The 11,633-nt window shown below is 43.9% G+C and overlaps 1 protein-coding gene across 4 annotated transcripts in view; it reads left to right on the top strand.

Annotated features, from left to right (window-relative positions):
* The first annotated feature begins 1,721 nt into the window (after nt 1-1,721).
* LOC140716411 (uncharacterized) overlaps nt 1,722-11,633 on the top strand; it is a 30,241-nt gene continuing 20,329 nt past the window's right edge. For 2 of the 4 annotated variants that reach the window (XR_012096292.1, XM_073029113.1), the window contains exon 1: nt 1,722-1,807. The gene's annotated coding sequence lies outside the window, so the exon portion shown is untranslated. Of the gene's footprint in view, nt 1,851-2,932; nt 3,038-11,633 lie in introns of all 4 variants that reach the window. The other 2 variants (XM_073029114.1, XM_073029115.1) reach the window with 2 other exon arrangements.

Here is an 11,633-nt window from a genome sequence, read left to right as displayed (position 1 = left end):
GTGAAACGTGAAGTCTCTGAGATAACTGCAAGTCCATGTCTTTGTTGTTGCTTTGCTCACGCTCAGTGGTGAGTGCCAATGCTTTTTTGCTGCCGGTCAGGGGAGGGGGAATTGTTGTTTGCTGCCACTTATGTGCCAGAGTGAGGGGAAGCAGGGGGGAGCTTTGAGATTCCAACATTTAATACATTATATAATTATAACATTATATACATTTCTCTGACATTAAATGTACCTTTGAAACCTACCTCGCTATTTTGTTTGAAAGAGTACAGAGAAAAATTATCTGTGTTACTGAGACTTGAGGACCAGACCTAGGGAAAGATTGAATAGGTTTGGAATTTATTCCCTGCAGGGTAGGAGCATGAGTGGAAATTTACAGTAGTAAACAAGGTTATGAGTGGTATAGATAGGGTAAATACATCAGACTTTTTTCCCTGAGGTTAGGTTAGACTGGGACAAGAGGTTAGATGTTAAGGGTGAAAGGTGAAATGTTTAAGGGAACATGAGGGGGAACATCTTCCCTCTGGGGAGGTGAGAGTGTGCAAAAAGCTGCCAGCGGAAGTGGTTGATGTGTGTTCAGTTGCAATTATTAGAGGATATTGGAAAGGTACATGGATGACAGGGATATGAAGGACTATGGTATGAGTGTGAGTAGATGGAACTTGGCAGATGAACGGGCTGGCATGGACTAGATGGGCTGAAGGGCCTATTTCTGTACTATGATGCTTTGTGACTCTAGTTCAGAACCATTTTGTCTTGATTCTCAAGATGAAGGAATCATTTCTCATCTCAGTGTTTAATTTTGAGGCTGATTCGTGGTTCCGGAAACCGGCATATATGTCAAACTCAAGGCCCGCGGGCCAAATCCGGCCTGCGGTGGAATTATCTTTGGCCCGCAAGATAATATCTAATTACTATTAAAGCTGGCCCCAGTAATCGAAGCGCCTATGGCGTATGATATGGCTAATGCTGAGTTTATTCAGATACCAGGTTTTCAGGGTTTTTAGTGTTTATTCGGCAGTCTTGCTCGGCAGTCTTCTTCATAAGAAACGGAATTTGTAAAGTGAAACACTTTGTAGTTATAGCAGAGACTGAGACACATGAGAGCAGGCTGAAAAAACGGAGGCAACGAAAGCTGCGTTCGCACGCGTCCGTCTGATCCGGCCCGCATGAAGCTGCATTTTGCTCAATCCGGCCGTGACCTAAAATGAGTTTGACACCCCTGCACAGCAAACGTACACGCGGGTGCATTAGATGGTTAAAATGCCTAAGGTTGCTTTTCAGCGATCAGACTTTGGACTTGTCCAGCTGCTCTTCTGCCCACCCATGGAACCCATCAATCCAATTCCTTTGTAATTCAATTCTCATTTGTACTAGTTACTGGAGCCCCTTCACGTTTCCACAAATTTTAATAAGATTCTATTTCATTTAAATTCGCACATTACGTTCCGAGCGAAAACGTGTTTCTAACTACAGATTATTACAAATCTTCACTTTGTACCTAGAAACAACTTTTCACTCTGACCATGAGACAGAAAAGTGCAACTTGCTCGCGGTTCGTCAGATAAATCACTCTAAATATTATTACCGTACAAGTTTTCCTCAGTGTCAAAAACACAGCCTCAAATCCCGCCCCACACGCTCCGATTGGCTGGACGACCGGCCTCCTGCCGAGTCTTTCTTTAATTCCATTGGTTCAGATAGCAACGCCGACGAGCAGAGTACCCTTCCGGTGACGCAACAGGCAGGAGACGGGAGGGGGTAGAATGGCAAACTACGGAAGTGTCATCGGATTTGCACAATCCAGGTATGAAACTACAAGCGCAGCCTCGCAAACTGACTTGAAAACGGTAACTACTTTCCCCATTAGTCATTGCCGCCACCCTTCTCTTTTGCACCGGACAAACTTCCAGAAACGGCGCACGCATAACGCGAACTTTTTAGTTAGGGAAAGTAGTCGGGAGCGTCTCTAACTCACTGAATGTTTCCAGCATTTTGTGTTTAAATTTAACCATGGGCCGGACAACATACAGATAACATACCCACCGCAAATTATCATCTATACTAATACCACTTGCTCCAGAACCTTCTAAGCCTTGCCAATCAAGAACCTGTCTTGACATCAGTTTTGTACGAGGAACTGTACCCATAACTTCTCGACCAGTGCTTCGTCAGATCCCCGCTAAACTTTTTACTCCAAGCCTCTGTCTATTAGTTTTGCATGGCTCTTCTGTTGGGGAGGTGGGGATACTAAGTTCCCTTACCAGCATCTCCATTGCCAGGATTACATGCTGAATGATTAGTGTAGTCCTGTAGTCCAGGACTAGCCTCTTTTTCATGACACCAGCAATTTCACATCATCTGTGAACTGACCAATCATCTGCCAGCGATCTTTTATATTCTGTTAATATTTCCTCTGCATATTGGTCTCAAAAAAATTGTGTCTTTGCAGATTTTAAGCTTTTACCCTGCACATACACATAATTACAGTCCTGACTGTGAAACAAGGCTGTTTACCGTCTCCCGGTCTGAAAAGCAACTTTTCCAACTGGTGCCAAATTTCTGGCCCTGTTGACTTTTACATTAATTCTTCAATTTGTCCTACCAATCTTTAACATGGGACTTTAACAAAGCTTTCTGAATTATTGGCATGAGTGTTATCTCCAGCACTTCCTTCACCATTATCTCCTTTTTAAAAAAATTACTCGAGTTAGTCAGGTGTGATTTATACCTCTAAGTCCTATGCCACCTGTCTGTCAAGATAGCATCAGGCTGCAGTTTCTGTCGATGTCTTGGCCCATTTGTTTTCTTGGTTGATGGAGATGGTTTTGGGGATAGAGAAGGCTGTTAAAGGTCTGGTTAGGATTTAGGGGCAGGGTTGTGGAGAGTTCGAGATCAGGCTGAAGTCTTGGGCTCTGCTCTGCATTTGAAGGTCAGCAGTGTGGATGTGGGACACAGGACATTTATGGACGATGCCAGGGGGGCAAGGCAGTGGAAGAGGACCAGCGAGGATGAAGGCTGGAGGCTGCCCACATTGGTGAGTCCCTCCAGGGCAACAGGTTCCAGGATTAGACGTCCATGTCAGCAGGAAGCACCAAAGCTAGTGTAACCTGAGGTTCGGCCAACACGTGTTTGTCTAGGGGAAGACCACCTTTGGCCCAGCCAAACTGAGAAATCTCGTTTGTGTGGATGCTGCGTGATGCGTTGCCCGGTTACAAATCTGAACCGCAAAATATCAGACAGAACACCATGTGCAATTAAACGACTGAACTTTATAAATCTTAATCGGACTATAGGGTTAGTAAAGTAAATAAAAAAAGAAAAAGGGTCCATCTTAATGAAACAGTCAAATGTGCACATTGGAGCTCACGGATTTGTCCATTCGTCCCCCATCGACCTCCGAGTGTCGCCGACCTTCAGACCCTCACTCCGAGTCCACTCTGTCCAGCGGTCAACCAACTATCTCCACTTGTGACTTCTCCCTTCCATCTCTCGTCGACAAAAGACCGCAAAATCCCTGCTCCCAGACCCACGAGAAAGAACAACACGCCTCTCGTTGGATGGCGCACATTCCAAAGCCCCCGTTATCTCCAGTCATAACCCAAACATTGCTGCTACACAGAAACCATTACCTTAGCAGTGAAACATTACAGAGAGGCATTAAATTAGCAGTGAAACCATACAGCGCATTACACTCGTAAACCCCCCCCAAACTCGAGTCCGCAAGTCCTGCTTTAGAGACTTGGAGTTTGAGGTCTCATCATTGGTGAGTCTTGGAGTTGATATCATAGATCAAAGTCAAAGGTGAATCGGGTTTAATGTCACCGGCATATGTCTTTAAATTTGTTGTTTTGCAACAGCAGTACATTGCCATACATGGTAATAAAAACAATAAATTTAAGTAAGTGAAGGAGAAATACTGAGGAAGTGTTCATTGTCCATCCAGAATTCTGATGACAGAGGGGAAATAGCTGTTCTTGAAACATCGAATGTGTATCTTCAGGCTCCTGCACCTCCTCTTTGATGGTAGCAATCAGAGAAGGCCATGTAGAGCTTTGACCAGTGGCCAATCAGATATCAGACGTTTGGAGAGGTGGGAACTTCAAACAGGTCCACTGGCCGAGGATGAAAGGCCGGAGTGGCTCGCGGCAGTGTAAAAGGGCTTTGACCAGCGGCCAGTCGGAGTTTGGGGTTGACTAGTAAGAGTAAATTGAAGGAAGGCAGGGGGCAAGTGCAGCAGCCGTCGTCTGAGTGGACATAGAGTGGTGATCTTAAAGCTCCTCAAGGTTTCTGCAAAGAGACGCCTCACTCAGAGGAAGCAAAGGAAAGAAAAGCTCAGGTTTATTTTATCCTTAATATCTGCTCAGCTGGGACAGTAGAGTTCTCAGGCAGGATAGTGGAATGCTCCTCGCAGGATAGTGTGGGAAGGCAGGGAGACCTCCGGTGTCCCTGACCAGCACAACTGCGAGAAGTGCATCCGGCTGCAGCTTCTAACAATCTGCGTTAGGGAGCTGGAACTGGATGAACTCTGGGTCATTCGGGAGGATGAGGGGCTGATAGAGGAGGCAGATAGAGAGGTAGTTACACCCAAGGTGCAGGACACGGGAAACTGGCTGACAATCAGAAGGGGAAAGGGGTTAAGGAGCCTGTGCAGAGTACCCCTGTGGCCGTCCCCCCTCAACAACAGGTATATCATTGTGGGTACTGTCGGTGGGGGGTGACCTAACAAAAAAGTCACAATGGTTGGGTCTCTAGCACTGAGTCGGCCTCTGTGACTCAGAAGGGAATAGGGAAAAGTCGGCATGCTGTGGTGATAGGGGAATTGCTGGTTAGGGGAACAGACTGGAGGTTCTGTGGGCGAGAATGAGATTCCTGAATGGTATGTTGCCAGCGTTTGGGATAACTCAATCGAGTCCTCAGCATTCTTAGGTGGGAGGGTGAACAGCCAGAAGTCGTGGTCCACGTAGGTACCAATGACATGGATAGGAAGAGTGATGAGGTTCTGCATAGGGAGTTCAGGGAGATAGGTGCTAAGTTAAAGGGCAGGGAATCAGGGTTGTGATCTCAGGATTGCTACGCGTGCCATGTGTTAGTGAGGCCAGAACTAGAAAGATTATACAGGTTTAATACCTGGCTATGATTATACAGGTTAATACCTGGCTAAGATTATACGGGTTAATACCTGGCTACGATAATACGGGTTAATACCTGGCTAAGATTATACGGGTTAATACCTGGCTACGATAATACGGGTTAATACCTGGCTACGATAATACGGGTTAAACCCTGGCTACGATAATACGGGTTAATACCTGGCTACGATTATACGGGTTAATACATGGTGTAGGAGGGAGGGCATTAGATTTTTGGATCATTGGGCTCTCTTCCAGGGAAGAAAGGACCTGTACAGAGGAACACACGCAAAATGCTGGAGGAACTCAGCAGGCCAGGCAGCCTCTATGGAAAAGACCAGAGGACACAGCCTCAGAATAGAGGGGTGTCCTTTTAGAATGGAGATGAGGAATTCCGTTAGCTAGAGAGTGGTGAGTCTGTGGAATTCTTTGCCACAAGCAGCTGTGAAGGCCAAGGCTTTATGTATATTTAAGGCAGAGGTTGACAGATTGTTTATCGGTCAGGGCATGAAGGGATATGGAAGAAAGCAGGAGATTGTGGCTGAGGAAATTAGTTCAGCCATGATGAAATGGCAGAGCAGACGCAGTGGGCTCCTGTTTCTTATGGTCTTGTGTACTGGATGACGGGGGTTCTTAATGATGGATGCTGCTTTTTTGAGGCATTCCCATTTGAAGATGCCCTGGATGCTGAGAAATAATAGCCAACTTCCTGCAGCTTTTTTTCCAACCTTTTGCAGTGGCCCCTCTGTCCCAGACAGTGATGCGACCAGTTACAATGCTCTCTGAGGGTGGCTTTTGGGGTGTCTTTGGTGGCATACCAGTTCTCCTTGAACTTTGAATGAAACATAGCTTCTCTCGTGCCGTCTTTTGTAATTGCATCAATATATTGGGTCCGGGATAAAATCAGAATCAGGTTTATTATCACTGGCATGTGATGTGAAATTTGTTAACTTAGCAGCAGCAGTTCAATACAGTAGGTAATCTAGCAGAGAGAAAAATAATAATAAATAAACAAGTAAATCAGTTACGTATATTGAATAGAATAAAAATTGTGCAAAAAAGAAATAATGTATATTTTTTTTAAAAAGTGAGGTAGTGTCCAAAGATCTAATGTCCATTTAGGAACCAGATGGCAGAGGGGAAGAGGCTGTTCCTGAATCACTGAGTGTGTGCCTTTAGGCTTCTGTACCTCCTACCTGATGGTTACAATGAGAAAAGGGTATGCCCTGGGTGCTGGAGGTCCTTAATAATGGACGCTGCCTTTCTGAGACACTGCTCCCTAAAGATGTCCTGAGTACTTTGATGGAGCTGACGAGATTTACAACCTTCTGCAGCTTCTTGTGGTCCTGTGCAGTAGCCCCTCCGTACCAGACAGTGATGCAGCCTGTCAGATTGCACTCAACTATAGAAGTTTTTGAGTGCCAAATCTCTTCAAACTCCCAATGAAGTACAGACGCTGTCTTACCTTCTTTAAAACTGCCAAGTTAGATCCTCAGAGATCTTGACACCCAGGAACTTGAAACTGCTCACTCTCTCCATTTCTGATCCCTCTATGAGGATTGGTATGTGTTCCTTCATCTTAACCCTTCTTGAAACCCACTGTTAGCTGTTTTGTCTTACTGACGTTGAGTGCCAGGTTGTTGCTGTGACACTACTCCACTAGTTGGCATATCTCACTCCTGTACGCCCTCTCGTCACCACCTGAGATTCTACCAACAATGGCTGTATCGTCAGCAAATTTATAGATGGTATTTGAGCTATGGCTAGCCACACAGTTGTGTGTATATAGACAGTAGAGCAGTGGGCTAAGCACACACCCCTGAGGTGTGCAGTGTTGATCGTTAGCAAGGAGTGTTGACTCTCAGGAACTTGAAACTGCTCACCCTTTCCTTGATGAGGATTGGTGTGTGTTCCCTAGACTTACCCTTTCTGAAGTCCGCGATCAATTCCTTGGTCATACTGATAGCAAGTGCAAGGTCGTTGCGATACCACTTAACCAGCTGATCTGTCTCGCTCCTCTACGTCTCCTTGTCATCATCTGAAATTCTACCAACAGTAGTTGTGTTTTTGGCAAATTTACAGATGGACTTTGAGCTGTACTTAGCCACACAGTTGTGGATGTAGAGAGAGTGGATTTTTGATTTGGGTATGTCAGTTTGTTCTCGAAGCCACACGCTCATCCACAAAGGTTTTGATGAAGTGGGTGACAACTGCAGCATATTCATTCAGGTTCTTAGATGAATCCTGAATACTGCCCTGTCCATTGATTCAAAGCCGTTCTGTGGATGCTCCTCCGTTTCCCCTGACCACACCTTCTCGGCCCCCTCTACGGGTGCTGCAATCTTTGGTCCCTGCCGATATGCAGAGAGCAGAAGTACAGTGAAGAAATTGTTCTTTCCGAAGTGTGGGCGTGGGATGGCACTTTAAGCCTTCCTGATGGTGGTATAACTGTAGTCAAGTGAGTTGGCTCCTCTGGGTCCACAGGTGATATGTTGGTGGTAGTTGTTCAGAAACATCATCAAGGTGGTGTAGTAGTCCTAAACAGGCGTGTGTGATGACTTCCATCATTTCATGTGGTTACTCTATAGTTAATGGGTATGGTCCTGTAGCACGTCTTGAGCAATGGTAGTATAATTGTCTTTTACCAGTCCCTTGCCATTTACCCTGTTGCTGGGGAGAAATGGAAGGTTACAACATGTTTCTCTGCAATCATTATAAATTCCTTCAGCAGCTCGGGATGCATCCCTTCTTGGTCAGATGACTCCCTAGTACATCACTTTTCATCCCATCCATTATCTCTATTGCCTCACATTCTACTGAGATCTCAGTGGTCTTTTTCCAAGGGAAAGGGAATAGGTTTCAGATGAGGGGGATGGTTTAAAGGGGCTGCTTGTTCACACGCAGTGTTGGAACATGCTGCCAGAGGAAGTAGGTACAGTTACGTTTAAAAGACACTTGTACTGTATGTGAATGGAGAAGATATAGTAAGAGATTGGCCAGATGTGTTGGGCTGAAGGGCCTGTTTTCCATGCTGTGTTAATCTATGAATCATAAAAGCATCTTCCCTGGTAAAGACCAATACAAAGAATTAATTTGGTTTTCCATTTGTAGCTTCAGTCTTAATGCACAGATTACTGCCTTTTCCCTTTACCAGATGCATGCCTGCTCTTCCTTGCTATTTGTGTGCTGGTTGAAGATTTTCAGACTCGCTTTTATATTAATTGCCATTCCACTTCATCTACCAGTTAACTTGCAATGTCAAACTAGTTCTCACCTAAATCATTTACGTGGCTTGTATCTTTCTTCATATTTCATTGTTTTCTAGAAGCTCTGATTGTATTTATCTACCTTTACCTTGATTGTAAAGTAACTAACCTGCACTTGAAGCGTCCACTTAAAGGTCTTTCATTCATCGAACACAGTTTTTTCTGTAAATATTGGGTTCCACTCTATTCTGTCCAGAATTACTGTCGTCCCTGTGATGGACATCCCTCTTGAAATTGGAAGTTCACATTTGGTTTTCCTCTTGTCCTTCGTAGCTAACCTGAAGCCCGTAATCCAGTGGCAACCTTCTGAGATCTTCCATGAGCACTTGGTCAACCTGATTCTCCAGAACCAGATCCAGCTACAACTTCACAATAACGCAAAATTGGAGCAGGATTCAACCACTCAGCTCCTCAGTATTGTCCTACCATTTAATATGATCCCTACTGCCTCCATCTCCTCTTCTGTTCCCCATAGTTCCTTTGATGTTTCAAATATTTATCTACCTGTCTTAATTATATCTAACAATCTGGTATCTATTACCATGGGGCAGAGAATTCTAGAGAATCACTATCTTCTGAGAGAAGTTGTTTCTGCGCACTTCACGTGGCAGATCCATTACTTTGCAGCTCTGTCCTCTTATTGGACCTGAGCTAAAGTAACTGAGAAATTTCTCTTGAATCCACCTGGTCCCTCACACCTACTTTGCATTTCAATAGGCTGATCTCCCCAGGCCGCAACTCCACTCCTGTGCCAGCTCCACAAACCTCTCAATTCCTTGACCATTGAAGAATTTATCTACAGGTTGAGTACCCCTTATCTGAAAAAGTCTTTTGGACTGTGGATTTTTTCGTATTTTGAATATGTATAATAAGATAGCTTGGGATCACCATCATTTCCAACTGAATTAATCTGCTACTGGAAAGCAGTCTGTGTCTTACACTTGTTCATCACACAAATGTACTTAACAGTATAATGTGTGCAGAGTAACGAAAGCAGCTCTGCAACATCGGGGGAACACCTGAATCAACTGTTGAGTAACAACAAACTTACAGTCTCCCTTTATGATCCCGCGTTTTGATTAAAATGTTATAGTACACTGAATTGGTATTTTAGTTTATTTTACCTTGAGTTTTTTGTAAGGTATAAAAACAGCATTCTAGACTTGTAGATTTTCATCAGCAACAATCTTTGCAAACTCATCAATGAATTTCTCTGCTGCTTCATGATCAGCAGACACTTTAAAAATTCAATACCATGCCTTTTCTTAAGTTTCTGTAATCAGCCTGCTGAGTATTCACAATTACCTTCAAATTTCAGTTTGTTGTGATAGATCTTTGCTTGTTTCACAATTAACATACTGTTAAGCAGCGTACGTTCGCTCTGCTGACGAATCGACTCTTTTCAATACATGATAGGGACCCTCATTTTTCACTTTATGCAGAGTTTTATCTAGTTTTCATTCTGTTCATTACATATGTGAGCTCACTTCTCAGAACTGTCTGTGCTGTGCATCTGCTGGGATTTTCCATCTGTGACATTTGTCAGAGCTCAGAACTTCTCAGATTTTAGAATTTTGGATAAGGCGTTTTCAACCTGACCTCCAATTATCTGCACTCTACCACCTTCAGAGGAAAAGAAATCCAAAATTTACCACCCTCTGTCTGAAGAAGTTTCCATGGCTTTTATCTTATAAATAGTGCCCTTGTTCAAGCCTGTCTCACTGGATGCAGTATATGTTCCATTAGTTGGAGCACGGGGAGTGTTGGAATGGATATTCATGTGAAGTAAGGGTTATAGGAAATGTAGGCTGAAGCAGTACAGGATAGCTAGCTTCAGTAAACAAGTATTTCTGACTGACAGATGGATCACCTGACAAACATTTCTCAAGAGCAGAACCCTCATTTAACTCAGGGACTGCCTGCAGATCTTAAGGGGATCAAAACTGTTCACAGTAGAATTGAAACAACTCTTATTTATTTTAACATTATAGTCCCCTTTCAAATAGAATAATTGCCTTTATTGCCTTCCTAACTACTTGCTGTGTCTCTGTGCAAACCTTCGTACTTGGATCTGTCTGTGCTCCACAGATTTGCAATGTCTGTCAACTTAGATAAAATTTTGCCTTCAGACTCTTCCTATTGAAGTGCATTCCCTTGCACTTTCCCACCCTAATTGGCAAGATTTTTGCCTAATGTCTAACCTCTTCACATCCTCCTCACAGTATGCTCTATATTTACGTTTCAGAGCATTGATCGTTCTTTTGCATTTAACATTATCCAAATCGGAATTGGATAGTTGAAGTCGCCAAATACCACCACATTGCAATTTCCCAGCAGATTCTCTCTCCCCCCCCCCCCCCCCCCCCCACTTATTTTCTCTTGCCCAGCTTCACTTTTTGGCACATTTTCTTTCTCCTTAAGCTATTTGTGCTTACAGCTCACTAACATTATTCAGAACTGTGTGTCACCGTATACGTATTCCATACCTGTCCATGGCTTTCTCGCAGCCTGCCTAATGCGCTGCTGCTTCCTGTACAAGTGCTATAAATGTGCTCTGTATACTCTCCTTTCTACTGCTGTATTGATGTCTCATGTGGTGACGGCAAGTTTCTGTCATAATCATTGTATTCTTTAAAATCTAAATTATTATCTGCTATGGCTCTTCCTTTTATACTAACGCAGTGACTTGAGTTTTTAAAATTACCTGTATGGAAAACATGCAAAGTAAAGTTTTTCAGTATACACCAATAAAAACATGACCAATTACTGCTTCTCTGCCAATTTGATTTAAAGCACCATGGACATAATAACCTGTGGGTAACATCAATGAAAGTTGTTACTAGGTTGTAAGAGGATAAAAAGGGGCTGTGAAGGAGACAAATGGAGACCTCAGAGAGGTAGTAACCAAGGTTGAAGCAAATTAGCATTCCTATGACCAACTTTTGTATCATGTCTCAGTGAGACATAGTGCACCGAAACCAGCCTTTCGGCCCATCTCATCCATGCTGTGTTATTTTGCTTAGTCCCATCGACCTGCATCTGGTCCGTAGCACCTCTTGCTCCTCCCATCAATGTAGTCATCTGGTGATTGTCCGACGATAACAGGAAACCTGCGCGGGGCGGAGTTTTTAAAGTGGAAAAGCACTGGGGCAGTTCCACTCTCTTGACTCAGAAGTCCAGGTCCAGCGTCGCAAACTGGGCTCTTCCTTCCTTAGACAGGAGGTAGCACAGTATT

This window comes from Hemitrygon akajei, chromosome 25 (assembly GCF_048418815.1).
Source record: "Hemitrygon akajei chromosome 25, sHemAka1.3, whole genome shotgun sequence".
Lineage (NCBI taxonomy): Eukaryota > Metazoa > Chordata > Chondrichthyes > Myliobatiformes > Dasyatidae > Hemitrygon > Hemitrygon akajei.
This window is presented reverse-complemented; position numbering and strand designations above follow the sequence as displayed.